Here is a 19,181-nt window from a genome sequence, read left to right on the forward strand (position 1 = left end):
CCACAGTGCTGTTAGGGAGGGAGTTCCAGGATTTTGACCCAGCGACAGTGAAGGGACGGTGATATAGTTCCAAGTCAGGATGGTGAGTGACTTGGAGGGGAACTTGCAGATGGTGGTACCATGTAATCTGGCAGCCATGAAGGTTACCCTGACCAGGGCTGCTGTGGCAGAACTGAAGGGTCCACCCCTGCTGTGACTGGTTAAATCTTGCTAGTTGCCATTTGGCACCTGAAAGGGGGCATCAGCAGGGACATCAAGCAGGCAAAACTAGGCAGTCAGGCATACAGCACAGATTTCAAAAGAACAATAATTATACTAAAGACATTCTCTTCCTATTTGTTGAAGATATTTTAGTTCACTGAGAGGCAACTAGCTCAGACATTGTGAATGAGTGTCAACCAATAATAGCAGCATGGAAGTAGCCTGAATGTAGAATCTTTATGCTCAGTAATATTTATCTGCAATTATGTGTGGTTATTTGCCAGAAGTTAATCTAAATACTCAAGAATCATGTTTCTAATGAATGAAGCAGCTGCACAACTCTCCTCACCACTGCTGAAGGAAATCAATACCATTTTCTGATTCTACAGGCAGCACCTTTTTGCGGAGATGAGGGCTGAGCTGCCACAGTTCCAATCTATGCTAACACCCTGCATTATTTTTTTTTTATTATTCATTCATGGGCTTCGCTGGCTAGGCAACATTCATTGCCCATCCCGAGTTGCCCTTGTTCAGGGGCATTTAAGAGTCAACCACATTTTTTTTTATGGTCCTGGAGTCACATATAGACCAGACCAGGTCAGGGTGGCAGATTTGCTTTCCTAAAAATGAACCAGATGAGTTTTTACAACAATTGACTACAGCTTTAACATTAGATTTTTAATTCTAGGTTTTTATTAAATTCAAGCTCTATTATCAGCCATAGTGTCATTTAAACCAGGGTCCTCCGAACATCACCTTGGTCTACTAGATTATCAAGCCAGTAACAATACCACTACATGATCACCTCCCAACCATCTGCCTACTTTGAGAATCCACCCTTAAGCATGTAGGTTGCCTGCGATGATCATGTAAGCTGTGTTTTTATAGGTAACCTTCACTGTTACATAAGGCATGTCGCTGTCACATTGTTGGCTTTGAAGCCTTTGGGCAAAGCTCATTTGTGTACCATCACCTAGCTGATGTGTTCGTGTGCGCCAACTGAAGTGACACAAATAGCTCGGTCCACTGGTTGGTCATGGAGACATTGGTAAAGCAAAATCATGGCATCATTGGCATAAATGGGCTAATGCAATGCCAGGATATAAAATTGGCCAATGAATGTGCAACGTCTGTATTATTCTGTCATAAAACAACAAGTATTAAGAAGCAAGATGAGCCATGCTCTGGAGCTAGGAAAGGGCCACACAACAAGCAGCAGCTGAGATGTTCTTGAATTGCTGGTGCTAAGGCAAAGTTTTTAGAAGCACTGTAGTGAGTTGGCAGAATAGTTTGGAGAATCGGCTGATGACAGGAAGGCATAAAGTAACCTTGCCTTACATAGGTATGGGAGCAATTGTTGAAGTGCTACTTCTGCAACATGGACAGGGCATGCAGAGAAGCAGGCAGGGGAGAGGGGAAACTTGGTGAGGAGAGAGGAGAAAGAGGGGGCTCACCTTAGAAGACTATATCTGCAGAGTGTCTTCCAGGAGCCCCATCTCCACGTTACAATGAGCCAGGAGCAAAGCCTATTGGAGCCATGCCTCCTATTGGAGGTTGTGATGGAGTTGGTTCACTACCTTTATGAAGAGATGGCTCCTCCACAGCTGGTAGAGAACAACCCTCCTAAAATCACCATCACCCTTACATTCTAAGCCAAGGCATCCTTCCATACTGGAGCTGGTAGCATCAGCAACCTATTGAGGTTTGTCATGCATAGAAGCAGCAGTAACGCGACAAAAGGCACTGGACAGAAGGAAAGAGAACTTCATCCTCGCTGCACTGAGGATTAAAGGGCACCTGAATTCACCCAGGATAGCGGGATTGCAGGTGGTGCAGGGCACCATCAATTGTGAACACATAGCTCTACAGTGCCTCCCATATCAAATGGGAGAGGTAACACCGCCACAGGCCCCTATGGCTCTGTCACAGTGTCGTTTGGAATGACCGAACCAAAAAGTACATTTCGGTGAATGCCCATTACCCTGGCACCAACCACGGTGCCTTTATTCTATGGCACCAGGAATGCAATCTGTCTTTGGGCCACCAAGTCAAACAGGATGATGACTCAGTGACATGTACTACCCCCTCACACATGGCTCATGGCTCTATGACAGCATCCCAACATGTAAGATCGGTGGACCTTCAATGAAAGTCATGGAGCTTTTGCAACTCCTGTAAGGCAAACCCAGTCACCTTTGGTAGCACAAATCGCTGACATGCTCTGAGAGGTCACATACTCCATTCAGCATTGAGGGCTGCTTTCCACAATGGGAACTGGATGGTAGCAGTCACAGACAGGATGGCAGCACCTGAGCCTGCATGCCAGTCGCCCAGGATCTCATGGCCCCTGTCTGAATCTCCCCTGCAGCACAGATACATCAGCAGAGCTGTGACTATGCTGCAGTGGAAGCTCAGGCAGCAACGGACTGACTGCTCAATTGTGGTTTGGTTTTACAATGGGGTACAAAACACCTGTGAGGCAGAAATGATGGGCTCAAAGCTCTGCACGATGCCCAGTGCCACAGTGGAACTGGACCCCTGCATTCTCCTTGCCAGTATCTACAGACTCTCTGGCAGGCTGACCAATGCACCAGGCATGCACCAGCATCAGTGTTCTCCTGTAACCTGCGCCAACCAGGTCCTCATCTGAGTCCCTTGAGGTAGAGCTGGCGCGTGATCTCACCCTCTGGGGCGCTTACATTCAAGGTGTGCTACCCAAACTGCTGTTGTTGCTGATGCTGTGGAAGTTGAACTGGTGACCCCACTGGATGGAATATTGGATCCGCTACTGCTGGGCTACTATGGGTCATTTTCCAGGTACCTCCGTCACCTTACTCAAATACTGGAATAGCAAAAAATATCGCAGTTGCTCTGAGGTTTGGGCCCAATAAGAGGTGCCCTTGCTTGGCAGATGACGCCCCAAGTTTCGCTTTACAATTGTTACTATCACCCCAACTGAGATTAGATCAACACACACAGGAAGTGCGATCTGTTTGTTTACCTGTTACCAGTAAAGAGAAAACTGCACCAGAAAAAATAAACATAAAACACGGTGAGCACCAGCAACAGCACTGCCGCGGTTAACCTGTGAATCAAATATTTAATAAGCTCCCATTCTCACTCACCAGGAACTCCAATAGCCGCGAGGAAAGGGTAATACAAAGCATAGATCAGGTCAATAAATGTTTCATACATGCTCCCAAAAGCCTCGCAGCATCTGCTGGTGTTGAACTGAACAAATGCACAGGCACCGCTAAGCTGTGTGTTCAAGGGAGAGCATTTATTACTGCAGGAACTCCCTTGAGGGGCAATTAAGTTCCTTGCGAATTACTCACAGGGATCTGCACAAACAGATTAGCAAACAATATCAATGGGCAATAAATGTATGGTTTGCTTTTTAAACTCACTGTTACAATGAATGGCTGATTTCATTAGAAAGACATTTACAGCTCTGTTCCCTTCATTCCTGCAAGTTTTTACCATTAAAACTACAGGAATGCCAAGTCAGCTAGACTCAGTAATTAAACTCCAATATTTATTTTCAGTTCTACAGCTAGACATAAAAATTGACACAATTGTGCCCAGAAGTTTTAGGTATTTGTTTGTGGGGGAGTGGGTTCAAAAGAAACATTATGAAAGGTTAACTCTGTTTCGCTCAGTATAGATAGGCCAGTGCTGTATAGTATTCCCAACGTATTCTGTTGTTCTCTCAGGAGGAGTTAAAGTGCTTTCTAGACACAACGTGGTTGACTCTCAAAATGCCTGCTGACCGAGGGCAATAAGGGCAAAAAAGCTGGCCCAGCCATGAATGAATAAAAAAATAAGGGAAATGCAGACTTGGCAAGCTCCCACAACGATGTTATAAATGCATTGATAATTAGTTGAAGAGATGGTGGTTGAGAGAGAAATATTGGCCAGGATATTAGGGGGAAATTTCCCCACACTTATTCGAAATAGTGCAGTGAGATCTTTCCTAACCACCTGAGAGAGCAGCAGTGCCCTTGGTTTGATATCACATCTGAAACATGGCATCTCTAATAGCACAGCCCTCCATCACAGAAAAATAGAAAGCTTCTGGCATGGGACAAAGCCTTCCAGCACCTTGTCTGTTCCTTATGAAACCCACTTTTCAGCTCTTTGTCTACAGCCCTACTTCAAGTGTATAATCCACGGATTTTAAATTGCCATGTGGGCTTTCCTCTGCCATTCTGTTCAGAAAATGAGTTCCAGATCCTCACCAACATCTGAATGTAAACGTTTCTCCACAACTCCCCTCAAATTCTTCTGTCAATTGCTTTAAAACCATGTGGCCTGTTTATTGACCTCTCTGCAAAGGGAAAATTCCCTGTTCCTCGCTAGTCTACCCCAATAGTGTGTGTGTGTGTGTGTGCTAGAGAGATTGTTAAAGGCCTTAACCAATAAGAATTAAAAGGAAGGTTGCAGGGTCCTTTGTCTTAGCAGAAGAAGGGACCCCTGTTAGCAAGCCTGGTTTACAAAATGAAAAGGCATTTGAACAGGTCTCTTTGAAGGTGAACTGTGCATCATTGGAGGATCTTCATTTGCTCGAGTTCACCGAAGAACATACATTCAGCGATTTTAGTTTCTGTCCAGTTTGAAATTTTTAGAGATAACAATGAGCAAAACTATACAGGGTGAGGGCACAGACCCTCACAGTGGAATGGTGAAGATCAAATGCTAGAGGGCACTCTTCCAAAAATATTGACCTGATGAAGCATTTCATGGGCTCTCCTAAAATCTCCTGATGCGGCTGATGGCTTATAGGTGTGAAGTGTCTTGCAAACTTTTCCCGTGTCAATGGCATCAAGTAACAATGTGTTGTTGTTGGTGTTATTGTTGCTGCCATGTTAAATGAAAGAAGTGATCTTCTTTGAGTAACATTTCAGTGCTTGGTTGTGTTCCATGGTGTAATGGTGAGCACCCTGGGTTCTGAAATCCAGTGATTTGAGTTGAAATCTTGGTGGAGCCTTGCAAGTTTTGCCAATCCCGATGACAGTTTCAATAAATGGCATTTAATTTACAATTGCCATGGCGTATGATTCGAGAGGAGAACTTTTGAGCCAGCTCGCCTGCCTTAGCAATGCCCATTCCTGAGCCTCTTGCAGCAGCTGCTTGCACCATTGCTGTAGGGTGGCCGAGTTGTACTATTAATGATGGAGTTGATCAGCAGACACTTCTTGGGTGGAAACTTTAAGTTTATTCACAATATACTCAGCACGTGTGCTTTCAATTCTAACTCTATCTATATACTGACTGCTGAGGTAGCCCACGCTACTTTCCTATTGGTGACTACAGACCAAGTGAACTTGCCTAACAAGTATTATCATTACAGGTACATTACACACTAAATAAAACCTTAATTATGACATTCCTCTTCCTTTAACTCAGCTATACATATTATATTCCAAGTGCATATTTTTCAAGGCAACATAATATTTACACTGAGATAGGAATTTACAGGTTCAATCTTACAGGTGGCTTTCCTGGTACATGTGGAACATGGAAGCTCCATACCTTCAGATTCTTTGTCAGGAGCCTCCTTTTCCGGAGTTTCCTGAACATCAGGTGCTTCGGAGGGCATTTGCAGTTCTGTATCCTCAACTCTTACAGGAACATCAGACATGTCAGTCCTGGGTTGAGTATCGTCAACAGGAAATGCAGACCCAGTCATGGTCACTGGTGAAACCAAATCATTGTGATTTGTCTCTCTCTTCCTTAAATGGTCTACGTGTTTATGGATCATCCGGCCTTCCACCTCCACGTTGTAAGATAGAGATCCAGTCACAGCAATTATTTCACCCAGTAACCACTTTGGCCCTTCCCTGAAATTTTTCACGTTTAACAGCTCTCCAATGGTAAATTTCCTCTCGCGACTATGCCAGCCGTGTCTAGTGTTTTGGCTTCCCTGACTCCTTTTGACCTTCCCCTCTAAATTCGGCATTATTAAGCTCAGTCTTGTCCTGAGATGGCAGTTCAATAATAACTCTGCAGGTGTGACACCTCTTGTTGTGTGAGGGGTAGTGCTGTAATGAGACAGAAAGTGTGTTAGCTTGGTTGCCAAGGAATCACCAATTAGCATTTTCATGCCTGTCTTGAACGTTTGAACCGCCCTTTCGACCAGTTCGTTTGAGGGAGGGTGGGTACGGCACAGTTTACACATGAGTGATACCGTTGAGGCTGATAAACCGTTGAAACTCTGCACTCGTAAATGCTGTGCCTTAATCGGAAACGACTACTTCCGGTAGCCTGTGAATGGCAAAATTCTGACGTAGTTTCTCAATTGTAGCAGTCGACGTTGGTGACTTCACCTCATACACGTCCAACCGTTTTGAAAGGGCATTGGCAATGAGCCGGGCATCGACATTGGTCCCAGGAAAGGTCCAGTGTAGTCAATGTATAACCACACCCAGGGTCTACCTGGCCACTCCCATGGGTGTAACGGAGCTGGTCACTGGCAACTTTTGCAGTTGCTGACATTGTACCCAGTGCTTTACTAAACTCTCTATTTCACCATCCACCCCAGGCCACCATAGACAGCTGCATGCTATGGTCTTCATTTGGGAAATTCCTGGATGGGCACTGTGTAGTTCAATTAAAAGTGGCTCCCTTCCCTTTGGAGGAACTATCACTCATGCCCCCCACAATAAGCTGCCATCCTGGCTGGTTATTTCATGTCTTCTGTTGAAATACAGTTTCATTTTGTCAGATATGGGCTCCTGTAACAAAATGTAGTTCTTGTTCTCATACCGGAGATAGGACTGGATCCCAACTTGTCCAGTCTCTGATCTGTTGAGCACAGGCTGGTGAGGAATCTAAGAAATCTAACAGTAAAACAAGTTCCTGTGGAACTGGAAAGTGCTCATCATTTTCTTGTAAAGGCAAATGACTAAGAGCATGTGCATTTGTGATTTGATTGCCAGGCCTATGAACAAAAGTGTATTTATATGCTGCCAGAATTAAAGCCCATCATTGTATTCTTGCTGAGGCTATGGGTGGTATAGCCTTGTCCTCACTAAACAATCTGAGCAATGGTTTGTGGTCTGAAATGATTGTAAAATGTTGGCCGTGTACGTACTGGTGAAATTTCTTGACACCAAAGATGATGGACAGGCCTCTCTTTTCCTATCAGCAAGTCTCCCTTTTCCGCTGTGGCGAGTGTTCTTGATACGTATCCTATTGGCCGTTCCGTGCCATCATCCATCTAATGAGAGAGCACTGCTCCCACTCCGTAGAGAGATGCATCACATGTCAGCACCAATTTTCTCATCTGGTCATAATGCACTAATAGATTGGACGAGTGCAACAATTGTTTCAACTTTATAAAAGCTTCTTTCTGGGGTTCCTCCCAGGACCATCATTGGTTCTTTTTGAGTAGAAAACGTAGGGGGCCCAGCACTGTAGACAAATTGGGTAAGAGCCACCCATAATAGTTAACCATTCAAAGGAATGACTTGAGCTCTGAGGTGTTCTTTGGTGCAGGTGCTTCACTTATGTCTCTCACTTTCTCCTCAACCGGGTGGAGGCCCAGTGAATCTACCCGGTGACCCAAATAGATTACCTCCCTCGCTTGTAACATGCACTTATCTTTTTTTAAACACACTCCAGCTTGCAAGAAACATTTTAAGGCTTCTTCTAAGTCTACCAAATGGTTTTTCTCAGCGAATCCTGTCACCAATGCATTGTCTAAATAGACTACAGTCCCTGCAGTAAGCTTTCCATTATTTTCTGAAAGATGGGGCAAGCTGAGGAGACACTGAAAGGCAATCGTGTATATTGGTACAACCCTTCATCGATATTAATTGTGACAGATTCCCAGAAGGCACTATCCAATTCTAGTTGTTGATAAGCATGACTCATGTCAAGCTTTGTGTGCATTGTCCCTCCAACCAGCTTGGCATACAGATCTTCGATTTTTGGAATGGGGTATCTATCTAGCTTCGCTACTTTATTAACCATCAGTTTGTAGCCTCCACAAATTCGGACGCTTTGGTCGGGTTTAAGGACAGGGAATGTGGGTGCTGCCCATTATGAATCTGAGCAGGTTGTATGACTCCCAGTTTCTCTAGCCTATTCAGTTCAATGTCAACGTTTTCTCGCACGGTATAAGCGGTCTCACCTCCGTGAAGCGAAAGATTGCTTCTGGATCCACAAGAGCCTTGGCCTGCGGGCCTTGGATATTCCCCAATTCGTCCGTGAAGATGGTGGTGTATTTTATAAGTCGCACTGGTAGGCCGCTTGTTCTCAACACTCTCAAAATTTCAGCCTATTCTATCTTAATCTCCTTTAACCAATTTCACCCCAAGAGGCTTGACCCTTCACCTGCTACCACCATCAAGGGTAGCTTTGCCGATTGGCTTCCACAATGGACAGTTATTCTGCTTATTTGTTTTACTCAAATGTCTTCACACGTATATGTTTTTACCTTGGCGGCTGTTTCTTCTAAACTTAATTGATGTTCACCATTATTCAGATATCTGAAGGTATGTTCCCCAATTACATGCAGTGGAAGCTCCTGTGTCCACTTCCATTCTAACAGGTCTGCCATTCACTTTCACTGTGACAAATATTGGTTTTGTCTTTGCAACTTACAGGTTAAACAACGATTAAATGTCTGAATTTGTTGGTTCAGGCTCTTCTACATTGTAGATTTCGTTGGGTTTCTTCTTTTGTTTGCAAGTCTGCCTGGATACTTCCTTGCATTACCACATCATATGAACATTTCTATAACAATAGTAACATTTGATTTTTTTAAACAGCCAATCGCTAAAAGGCTGATTGTTTCCACCTCTATTAATTAATTAATCAATTATTCTTCAATTTTGTTATTATTTCTTTATTCTTCAGCTAGTTTTATCACACCGCATTTGGCAGAGGTTTCCTACCCGACATGGGGGCTGTTGGTGTTTTACGCACCCTATATTGCTTTTGAATCTATCACTGTGCTTTCCATGGCCAACGCTATCTCCAGCTCGCTCATGCAATCCAGATTCGCTACGGAAGACAATCCTTTCTGAATTGTGTCCTTTTTCACACCACACACTAAACAATCTCTGAGCACGTCATTCAGAGTTGTACTGAACTCACAATGTGCCATTAGCAGCTTCAAATTTGCCATGTAGCATGTACTTGTCTCACCTGGGAATTTGTTTGGCGAACTTAACCTGAACCTCTGCATCGAGGCTGAGAGCTTTGGATGAAAATGAAACATCACGTAGTCCGCCAATTCATCGAAATTTTTCATACCTGGGGCATTGCGTGTGACCAATCCTGGAATCAAATATTATGTTTTGCACCCACATGCACTCAAGAGGATGGGCTGCCTGCAATGTTACACCATCATCTCGTTCGCTGGAAGCAAAAAAGTGAGGCGTTCAGTGAATTGAGACCGATCTTCTGTAGATGGTTCAAAAGATTCATTTGTCCCAAACTGTGGCACATTGAGATGGGAAGTAACCTTCTTTGAGTAACGATTCAGTAACTAACTGTGTGCTCTGGTACCATGGTGCAATGGTGAGGCTATTGAAGACAGTGGTCTCCTCTTGAGCCAACTCAACTGCCATTGGAATGCGCATGGCTGAGCCTCCTGCGCCAGCTGCCTGCACCGACATTGTTTTGGCTCTTGGCCCTGCTCTTTATCTGTACCATTGAAAAGATGCACCAATTTGTGTCACATGAGGAGAATCATTCAACTGGAAGCAGGGAAACATTGGCGCCAATGTGAATGCTGAAAAGACATGAGCCTAAACTTAGTGACACAGTCGGTTCCATAGTGTAACGGTGAGCACTCTGGACTTTGAATCCAACGTTCTGAATTCAAACCTTGATAGCACCAAGCTTCTCGTTTGCCAAACTGCTGTTAAAATTGGAGGCAGGCGAGTGGAAGCCTGAAGAGCTGAAGGTGTTTGCTGATGACAGAGCCTTTTCTGGCTTTCAGCTCTTCATATCCTTGACCAATAGGCATCTCAGGCTGATGCGAATGCCTGAGTTGAGGCAGAAGATGAATTGGCTGCACAGCATTTGAAATTCAGCAAGCAACCTCGAAAGCATTCAAGGGCAAACATCACTTGAACTGCGTCCTTGAAAAAAGCCAATCTTATCTCTTAATTCCTGGTCAAGTCTCGTGCATTACTATGATAAAAGCAAAAAACTGCGGGTGCTGGAAATCCAAAACAAAAATAAAAAAACCAGGAAAAATTCAGCAGGTCTGGCAGCATCTGCGGAGAGGAACATAGTTAACGTTTCAAGTCAGTATGAATCTTCAACAGAACCAAGTAAAAATAGAAAAGAGGTGAAATATAAGCTGCTATAATGGTCGGTGCGTCAAGGGCTCTACCAGACAGCTCTACCTGTTCCAACCCCACAATTAAAACAGCTTATAGTTCAGCTATTTTCTATTTTTACTTAGTTCTGCAGAAGAGTCATACGGACCGGAAAAGTTAACTGTGTTCCTCTCCGCAGATGCTGACAGACCTGCTGAGTTTTTCCAGGAATTATTACTTTCGATCTCGTGCATCACAGCCAAGCAATGCTCATTCACGGATCATTAGGCAAGAGTGTCATATGAGCGAGAAGTAGGGAAGAGAAGCAGCATTGTTACGAGTGGCAGCTTGACCGTAGCTCTTTCATTTCTAGGGCAGACAAACGTAGCTCCGGAGCAAGTGTGAGAGCTGAAGCAATGAGTAGCAAAACATGAAGCCAAAGTGGAATGGTGGACATGAAATTGTCAAGCGCTTGCAATTTTGCTGGCCAGATAGATTTGCAAATTTTCTTGTAGCTCAGCGAAACATCGCAATTTGCAGTGCAGCTCGACATCTCAAACTATGTTCACTGGCCATAAATCCCTCTCGCTGGGAGGCTGCCTGAGGCTTTGGCAAGCAGTTCGCAACCTGGGTCTCATGCCTCACCTTGAGACGACCTGCCAACGCAGGTCCGTTGCCTCACCAGGAACAAGTGCGCACTTTCAAACGTAATGATTGGATGAAGCCTTTGATAGGATCACCTAAAATCTCCCCATGCGACTTGTGCCAAAATTGTTTGGTATAACCTAGGTGTGAAGTGTCTTGCAAACTCTTCCCTTGTCAATGGCATCAAGTGACGATGTGTCGTTGGCGCTGTTACGGTTGCTGCCATATTAAATGAAAGAAGTAATCTTCTTTGAGCAACGATTCAGTACAAAGCTACATCCTCTGGGTTCCATGGTGTAATGGTGAGCAATCTGGACTCTGAATCCAGCAATCCGAGTTCAAATCTCGGTGGAACCTTGTACTTTTGACAATCCCGCCGACAGGTTCGGCAAATTGCGTCTCCTTTACAATTGCCGAGGCGTGCGATTCGAGAGGACAAATTTTGAACCAGCTCGCCTGCCATTGGAATGCGCATGGCTGAGCCGCTTCTGCCAGCTGCCTGCACCGTCATTGTTTTGGCTGTTGGCCCTGCTCTTTATCTGTCCCATTGAAAGGATGCAACGGTTTGCGTCGCACGAGGAGAACCATTCGACAGGTCGCTGGGAACTTTGGCGCCAATGTGAATGCAGATAAGACATGAGCCTGAAGACAACAGCAATGTAGGTTCCATGGTGTAACGGTGAGCACTCTGGACTTTGAGTCCGGCGATCAGAGTTCAAATCTCGGTCGAACCGCGTTTCTCATTTGCCCAGCTGCTGTTAAAATTTGAGGCTGGCGAATAGAAACCTGAAGAGCTGAAGGTCTTTGCTGATTACTTTGCCTTTTCTGGTGTTCAGTTCTTCATATTCTTGAGCGATTGACGGCTCAGGCTGATGCCACATGCCTGAGGGAGAGGCAGCAGTTGCATTAGCTGCACGGCATTTGAATTTCAACAAGCAAGCTCGGAAGCAATCAAGGGCAGGCAGATATCACTTGAATTGCCTCCTTGAAGAGCATCAATTTTATCCCGTCTTTCCTGGTCAAGTCTCGTGCACCACCGCTTAGCAATGCTCATTTTCGGATCATGTGGCAAGAGTGTCATCTTACCGAGAAGTAGGGAAGTGAAGCAGCATTGTTACGAGTGAAAGCTTCACCGCGGCTCTTTCACTGGCAGAGCAGACAATCTTAGGTGCAGAGCAAGTGCGAGAGCTGAAGCAATGTGTTGCAAAACATGAAGCCAATGTGGAATGCTGGACATGAAATTGTCAAGCGCTTGCAAATCTGCTAGCGAGATAGATTTGCAAATTTTCTTGTAGCTCAGCGAAACATCGCAATTTGCAGTACAGCTCGACGTCTCAAACTATGTTCACTGGCCATAAATCCCTCTCCCTGGAGACTGCCTGAAGCTTTGTCAAGCAGTTCGCAACCTGGGTCTCATGCCTCACCTTGAGATGACCTGCCAACGCAGGTCCATTGCCTCACCAGGAACAAGTGCTCACTTTCAAACGTAATGATTGGATGAAGCCTTTGAAGAGTTCTCCTAAAATCTCCCCATGCGACTTGTGCCAAAATTGTTTCGTATAACTTAGGTGTGAAGTGTCTTGCAAACTCTTCCCTTGTCAATGGCATCAAGCAACGATGTGTCGTTGTCGCTGTTACGGTTGCTGCCATATTAAATGAAAGAAGTAATCTTCTTTGAGCAACGATTCAGCAGGATGCGGTATCCTCTGGGTTACATGGTGTAACGTTGAGCACTCTGGACTCTGAATCCAGCGATCCGAGTTCAAATCTCGGTGGAACTTTGTACTTATGACAATCCTGTCGACAGGTCCTGCAAATTGCGTCTCCTTTACAATTGCCGCGGCGTGCGATTCGAGAGGACAAATGTTGAACCAGCTCGCCTGCCATTGGAATGCGCAGGGGTGAGCCTCTTGACCCAGCTGCCTGCACCGTCATTTTTTTGGCTGTTGGCCCTGCTATTTACCGGTCCCATTGAAAGGATGCAACAGTTTGCGTCGCACAAGGAGAACCAATCGACGGGTCGCTGGAAACTTTGGTGCCAATGTGAATGCTGAAAAGACATGAGCCTGAGGACAGCAGCATTGTAGGTTCCATGGTGTAACGGTGAGCACTCTGGACTTTGAATCCAGCGATCCGTGTTTAAATCTCGGTGTAACCAAGTTTCTCGTTTGGCCAGCTGCTGTTAAAATTTGAGGCTGGCAAGTAGAAACCTGAAGAGCTGAAGGTCTTTGCTGATTACTGTGCTTTTTCTGGCTTTCAGCTCTTCATATTCTGGAGCGATTGACGGCTCAGGCTGATGCTCCATGCCTGAGGGAGAGTCAGCAGTTGCATTAACTGCACGGCATTTGAATTTCAACAAGCAAGCTCGGAAGCATTAAAGGGAAGGCAGATATCGTTTGAATTTCCTCCTTGAAGAGCATCAATTTTATCCCGACGTTCCTGATGAAGTCTCGTGCACCACTGCTTAGAAATGCTCTTTTTCGGATCATTTGGCAGGAGTGTCATATTACCGCGAAGTAGGGAAGAGAAGCAGCATTGTTACGAGTAGCAGCTTGACTGCAGCTCTTTCATTTGCAGAGCAGACAATCTTAGGTGAAGAGCAAGTGCGAGAGCTGAAGCAATGTGTTGCCTAACATGAAGCCAAAGTGGAATGGTGGAAATGAAATTGTCAGGCGCTTGCAATTTTGCTAGCCAGATAGATTTGCAAATTTTCTTGTGGCTCAGCGAAACATCGCAATTTGCAGTGCAGCTCGACATCTCGAACTATGTTCACTGGCCATAAATCCCTCTCGCTGGGAGGCTGCCTGAGACTTTGGCAAGCAGTTCGCAACATGGATCTCATGGTTCACCTTGAGATGACGTGGCAACTCAGATCCGTTGCCGCACCAGGAGCAAGTGCGCACTTTCAATCGTCATGATTGGATGAAGCCTCTGATGAGTTCACCTAAAATCTCCACATGCGACTTGTGCCAAAATTGTTTGATATAACCTAGGTGTCAAGTGTCTTGCAAACTCTTCCCTTGTCAATGGCATGAAGTAACGACGTGTCGTTGTCGGTGTTACTGATGCTGCCATTTTAAATGAAAGAAGTAATCTTCTTTGAGCAACGATTCAGGCTGAAGAGGCCTCCTCTGGGTTCCATGGTGTAATGGTGAGCACTCTGGACTCTGAATCCAGCGATCCGAGTTCAAATCTCGGTGGAACCTTGTACTTTTGACAATCCCGCCGACAGGTTCGGCAAATTGCGTCTCCTTTACAATTGCCGTGGCGTCCGATTCGAGAGGACAAATTTAGAACCAGCACGCCTGCTGTTGTAATGCGCTTGGCTGAGCTTCTTGAGCCAGCTTCCTGCACCGTCATTGTTTTGGATCTTGGCCCTGCTCTTTATCTGTCCCATTGAAAGGATGCAACATTTTGCGTCGCACAAGGAGAACCATTCGACGGGCCGCTGGGAACATTGTCGCCAATGTGAATGCAGAAAAGTCATGATCCTGAACGCAACAGCAATGTTGCTTCCGTGGTGTAACGGTGAGCACTCGGGACTTTGAAACCAGCGATCCGAGTTCAAATCTCGGTGGAATCGAGTTTCTCGTTCCCCCGGCTGCTGTTAAAATTTGAGGCAGGTGTGTGGAATCCTGAAGAGCTGAAGGTCTTTGCTGTTCTCCGTGCCTTTTCTGGCTTTCAGCTCTTCATAATCTTGAGCGAGAGGCGGCTCAGGCAGATGCCATATGCCTGAGTTGGAGGCATTGGCTGCACGGCATTTGAAATTCAACAGGCAAGCTCGAAAGCATTCAAGGGCAGGCAGATATCGTTTGAATTACCTCCTTGAAGAGCATCACTTTTATCCCGTCTTTCCTGATCAAGCCTCGTGCACCACTGCATAGCAATGCTCATTTTCGGATCATTTGGCAAGAGTGTCATGTTAGCGAGAAGTAGGGAAGAGAAGCAGCATTGTTACGAGTGATGCTTGACTGCAGCTCTTTCATTTGCAGAGCAGACAATCTTAGGTGCAGAGCAAGTGCGAGAGCTGAAGCAATGTGTTGCTAAACATGAAGCCAAAGTGGAATGGTGGACATGAAATTGTCAAGCGCTTGCAATCTTGCTAGCCAGATAGATTTGCAAATTTTCTTGTAGCTCAGCGACACATCGCAATTTGAAGTGCAGCTCCACATCTCAAACTATGTTCACTGGCCATAAATCCCTCTCGCTGGGAGGCTGCCTGAGACTTTGGCAAGCAGTTCGCAACATGGGTCTCATGTTTCAGATTGAGATGACGTGGCAACGCAGATCCGTTGCCGAACCAGGAGCAAGTGCGCACTTTCAATGGTCATGATTGGATGAAGCCTCTGATGAGTTCTCCGAAAATCTCCCCATGCGACTTGTGCCAAAATTGTTTGATATAACCTAGGTGTCAAGCGTCTTGCAAACTCTTCTCAAACTCAAACTTGTCAATGGCATCAAGTAACGACGTGTCGTTGTCGGTGTTACTGATGCTGCCATATTAAATGAAAGAAGTAATCTTATTTGAGCTACGATTCAGCCGGGAGCGGCATCCTCTGGGTTCCATGGCGTAATGGTAAACGCTCTGGACTCTGGATCCTGCGATCAGAGTTCAAATCTCGGTGGAACATTGTACTTTTGACAATCCCGCCGACAGGATCGGCAAATTGCGTCTCCTTTACAATTGCCGTGGCGTCCGATTCGAGAGGACGAATTTTGAACCAGCTCGCCTGCCGTTGGAATGCGAATGGCTGAGCCTCTTGTGCCAGCAGCCTGCACTGTCGTTGTTTTGGCTCTTGGCCCTGCTCTTTATCTGTCCCATTGAAAGGATGCAACAGTTTGCATCACAAGAGGAGAAGCATTCGACGGGTCGCAGGGAACTTTGGCGCCAATGTGAATGCAGAAAAGACATGAGCCTTAGGACAGCAGCTCAGTTGGTTCCATGGTGTAACGGTCAGCACTCTGGACTTTGAATCCAGCGATCCGAGTTCAAATCTCGGTGGAACCAAGTTTCTCGTTTGCCCAGCTGCTGTTAAAATTTGAGGCAGGCGAGTGGAACCCTGAAGAGCTGAGGGTCTTTGCTGATTACTGTGCTTTTTCTGGCTTTCAACTCTTCATATTCTTGAGCAATAGGCAGCTCAGGCTGATGCCATATGCCTGAGCTGGAGGCAATTTGAAATACAAAGGGCAAGCTCGAAAGCATTCAAGGGCAGGCAGATATCGTTTGAATTACCTCCTTGAAGAGCATCACTTTTATCCCGTCTTTCCTGAGCAAGTCTCGTGCACCACTGCTTAGCAATGCTCATTTTCGGATCATTTGGCAAGAGTGTCATATTACCGAGAAGTAGGGAAGAGAAGCAGCATTGTTACGAGTGGCAGCTTGACTGCAGCTCTTTCATTTGCAGAGCAGACAATCTTAGGTGCAGAGCAAGTGCGAGAGCTGAAGCAATGTGTTGCCAAACATGAAGCCAAAGTGGAATGGTGGACTTGAAGTTGTCAAGCGCTTGCAATTTTGCTAGCCAGATAGATTTGCAAATATTCTTGTAGCTCAGCGACACATCGCAATTTGCAATGCAGCTCGACGTCTCAAACTATGTTCACAGGCCATAAATCCCTCTCGCTGGGAGGCTGCCTGAGACTTTGGCAAGCAGTTCGCAACATGGATCTCATGGTTCACCTTGAGATGACGTGGCAACTCAGATCCGTTGCCGCACCAGGAGCAAGTGCGCACTTTCAATCGTCATGATTGGATGAAGCCTCTGATGAGTTCACCTAAAATCTCCACATGCGACTTGTGCCAAAATTGTTTGATATAACCTAGGTGTCAAGTGTCTTGCAAACTCTTCCCTTGTCAATGGCATGAAGTAACGACGTGTCGTTGTCGGTGTTACTGATGCTGCCATTTTAAATGAAAGAAGTAATCTTCTTTGAGCAACGATTCAGGCTGAAGAGGCATCCTCTGGGTTCCATGGTGTAATGGTGAGCACTCTGGACTCTGAATCCAGCGATCCGAGTTCAAATCTCGGTGGAACCTTGTACTTTTGACAATCCCGCCGACAGGTTCGGCAAATTGCGTCTCCTTTACAATTGCCGTGGCGTCCGATTCGAGAGGACAAATTTAGAACCAGCACGCCTGCTGTTGTAATGCGCTTGGCTGAGCTTCTTGAGCCAGCTTCCTGCACCGTCATTGTTTTGGATCTTGGCCCTGCTCTTTATCTGTCCCATTGAAAGGATGCAACATTTTGCGTCGCACAAGGAGAACCATTCGACGGGCCGCTGGGAACATTGTCGCCAATGTGAATGCAGAAAAGTCATGATCCTGAACGCAACAGCAATGTTGCTTCCGTGGTGTAACGGTGAGCACTCGGGACTTTGAAACCAGCGATCCGAGTTCAAATCTCGGTGGAATCGAGTTTCTCGTTCCCCCGGCTGCTGTTAAAATTTGAGGCAGGTGTGTGGAATCCTGAAGAGCTGAAGGTCTTTGCTGTTCTCCGTGCCTTTTCTGGCTTTCAGCTCTTCATAATCTTGAGCGAGAGGCGGCTCAGGCAGATGCCATATGCCTGAGTTGGAGGCATTGGCTGCACGGCATTTGAAATTCAACAGGCAAGCTCGAAAGCATTCAAGGGCAGGCAGATATCGTTTGAATTACCTCCTTGAAGAGCATCAATTTTATCCCGTCTTTCCTGATCAAGCCTCGTGCACCACTGCATAGCAATGCTCATTTTCGGATCATTTGGCAAGAGTGTCATGTTAGCGAGAAGTAGGGAAGAGAAGCAGCATTGTTACGAGTGATGCTTGACTGCAGCTCTTTCATTTGCAGAGCAGACAATCTTAGGTGCAGAGCAAGTGCGAGAGCTGAAGCAATGTGTTGCTAAACATGAAGCCAAAGTGGAATGGTGGACATGAAATTGTCAAGCGCTTGCAATTTTGCTAGCCAGATAGATTTGCAAATTTTCTTGTAGCTCAGCGACACATCGCAATTTGAAGTGCAGCTCCACATCTCAAACTATGTTCACTGGCCATAAATCCCTCTCGCTGGGAGGCTGCCTGAGACTTTGGCAAGCAGTTCGCAACATGGGTCTCATGGTTCACCTTCAGATGACGTGGCAACGCAGATGCGTTGCCGAACCAGGAGCAAGTGCGCACTTTCAATGGTCATGATTGGATGAAGCCTCTGATGTGTTCTCCTAAAATCTCCCCATGCGACTTGTGCCAAAATTGTTTGATATAACCTAGGTGTCAAGCGTCTTGCAAACTCTTCTCAAACTCAAACTTGTCAATGGCATCAAGTAACGACGTGTCGTTGTCGGTGTTACTGATGCTGCCATATTAAATGAAAGAAGTAATCTTATTTGAGCTACGATTCAGCCGGGAGCGGCATCCTCTGGGTTCCATGGCGTAATGGTGAACGCTCTGGACTCTAGATCCAGCGATCAGAGTTCAAATCTCGGTGGAACATTGTACTTTTGACAATCCCGCCGACAGGATCGGCAAATTGCGTCTCCTTTACAATTGCCGTGGCGTCCGATTCGAGAGGACGAATTTTGAACCAGCTCGCCTGCCGTTGGAATGCGAATGGCTGAGCCTCTTGTGCCAGCAGCCTGCACTGTCGTTGTTTTGGCTCTTGGCCCTGCTCTTTATCTGTCCCATTGAAAGGATGCAACAGTTTGCATCACAAGAGGAGAAGCATTCGACGGGTCGCAGGGAACTTTGGCGCCAATGTGAATGCAGAAAAGACATGAGCCTTAGGACAGCAGCTCAGTTGGTTCCATGGTGTAACGGTCAGCACTCTGGACTTTGAATCCAGCGATCCGAGTTCAAATCTCGGTGGAACCAAGTTTCTCGTTTGCCCAGCTGCTGTTAAAATTTGAGGCAGGCGAGTGGAACCCTGAAGAGCTGAGGGTCTTTGCTGATTACTGTGCTTTTTCTGGCTTTCAACTCTTCATATTCTTGAGCAATAGGCAGCTCAGGCTGATGCCATATGCCTGAGCTGGAGGCAATTTGAAATACAAAGGGCAAGCTCGAAAGCATTCAAGGGCAGGCAGATATCGTTTGAAT

At 45.9% G+C, this 19,181-nt stretch overlaps 5 non-coding genes across 5 annotated transcripts; all 5 read left to right on the forward strand.

Annotated features, from left to right (window-relative positions):
• The first annotated feature begins 11,408 nt into the window (after positions 1–11,408).
• trnaq-cug (transfer RNA glutamine (anticodon CUG)) lies at positions 11,409–11,480 on the forward strand. Its single transcript has one exon. It is a non-coding gene; the product is annotated as a tRNA-Gln (tRNA).
• A 2,777-nt stretch (positions 11,481–14,257) lies between these two features.
• On the forward strand, positions 14,258–14,329 carry trnaq-cug (transfer RNA glutamine (anticodon CUG)). The gene has a single exon. It is a non-coding gene; the product is annotated as a tRNA-Gln (tRNA).
• Positions 14,330–16,059: 1,730 nt separating this feature from the next.
• On the forward strand, positions 16,060–16,131 carry trnaq-uug (transfer RNA glutamine (anticodon UUG)). The gene has a single exon. It is a non-coding gene; the product is annotated as a tRNA-Gln (tRNA).
• A 954-nt stretch (positions 16,132–17,085) lies between these two features.
• trnaq-cug (transfer RNA glutamine (anticodon CUG)) lies at positions 17,086–17,157 on the forward strand. The gene has a single exon. It is a non-coding gene; the product is annotated as a tRNA-Gln (tRNA).
• A 1,730-nt stretch (positions 17,158–18,887) lies between these two features.
• trnaq-uug (transfer RNA glutamine (anticodon UUG)) lies at positions 18,888–18,959 on the forward strand. Its single transcript has one exon. It is a non-coding gene; the product is annotated as a tRNA-Gln (tRNA).
• The last annotated feature ends 222 nt before the right edge of the window (positions 18,960–19,181 follow it).

This window comes from Cetorhinus maximus, chromosome 34 (assembly GCF_964194155.1).
Source record: "Cetorhinus maximus chromosome 34, sCetMax3.hap1.1, whole genome shotgun sequence".
Classification (NCBI taxonomy): Eukaryota; Metazoa; Chordata; class Chondrichthyes; order Lamniformes; family Cetorhinidae; genus Cetorhinus; species Cetorhinus maximus.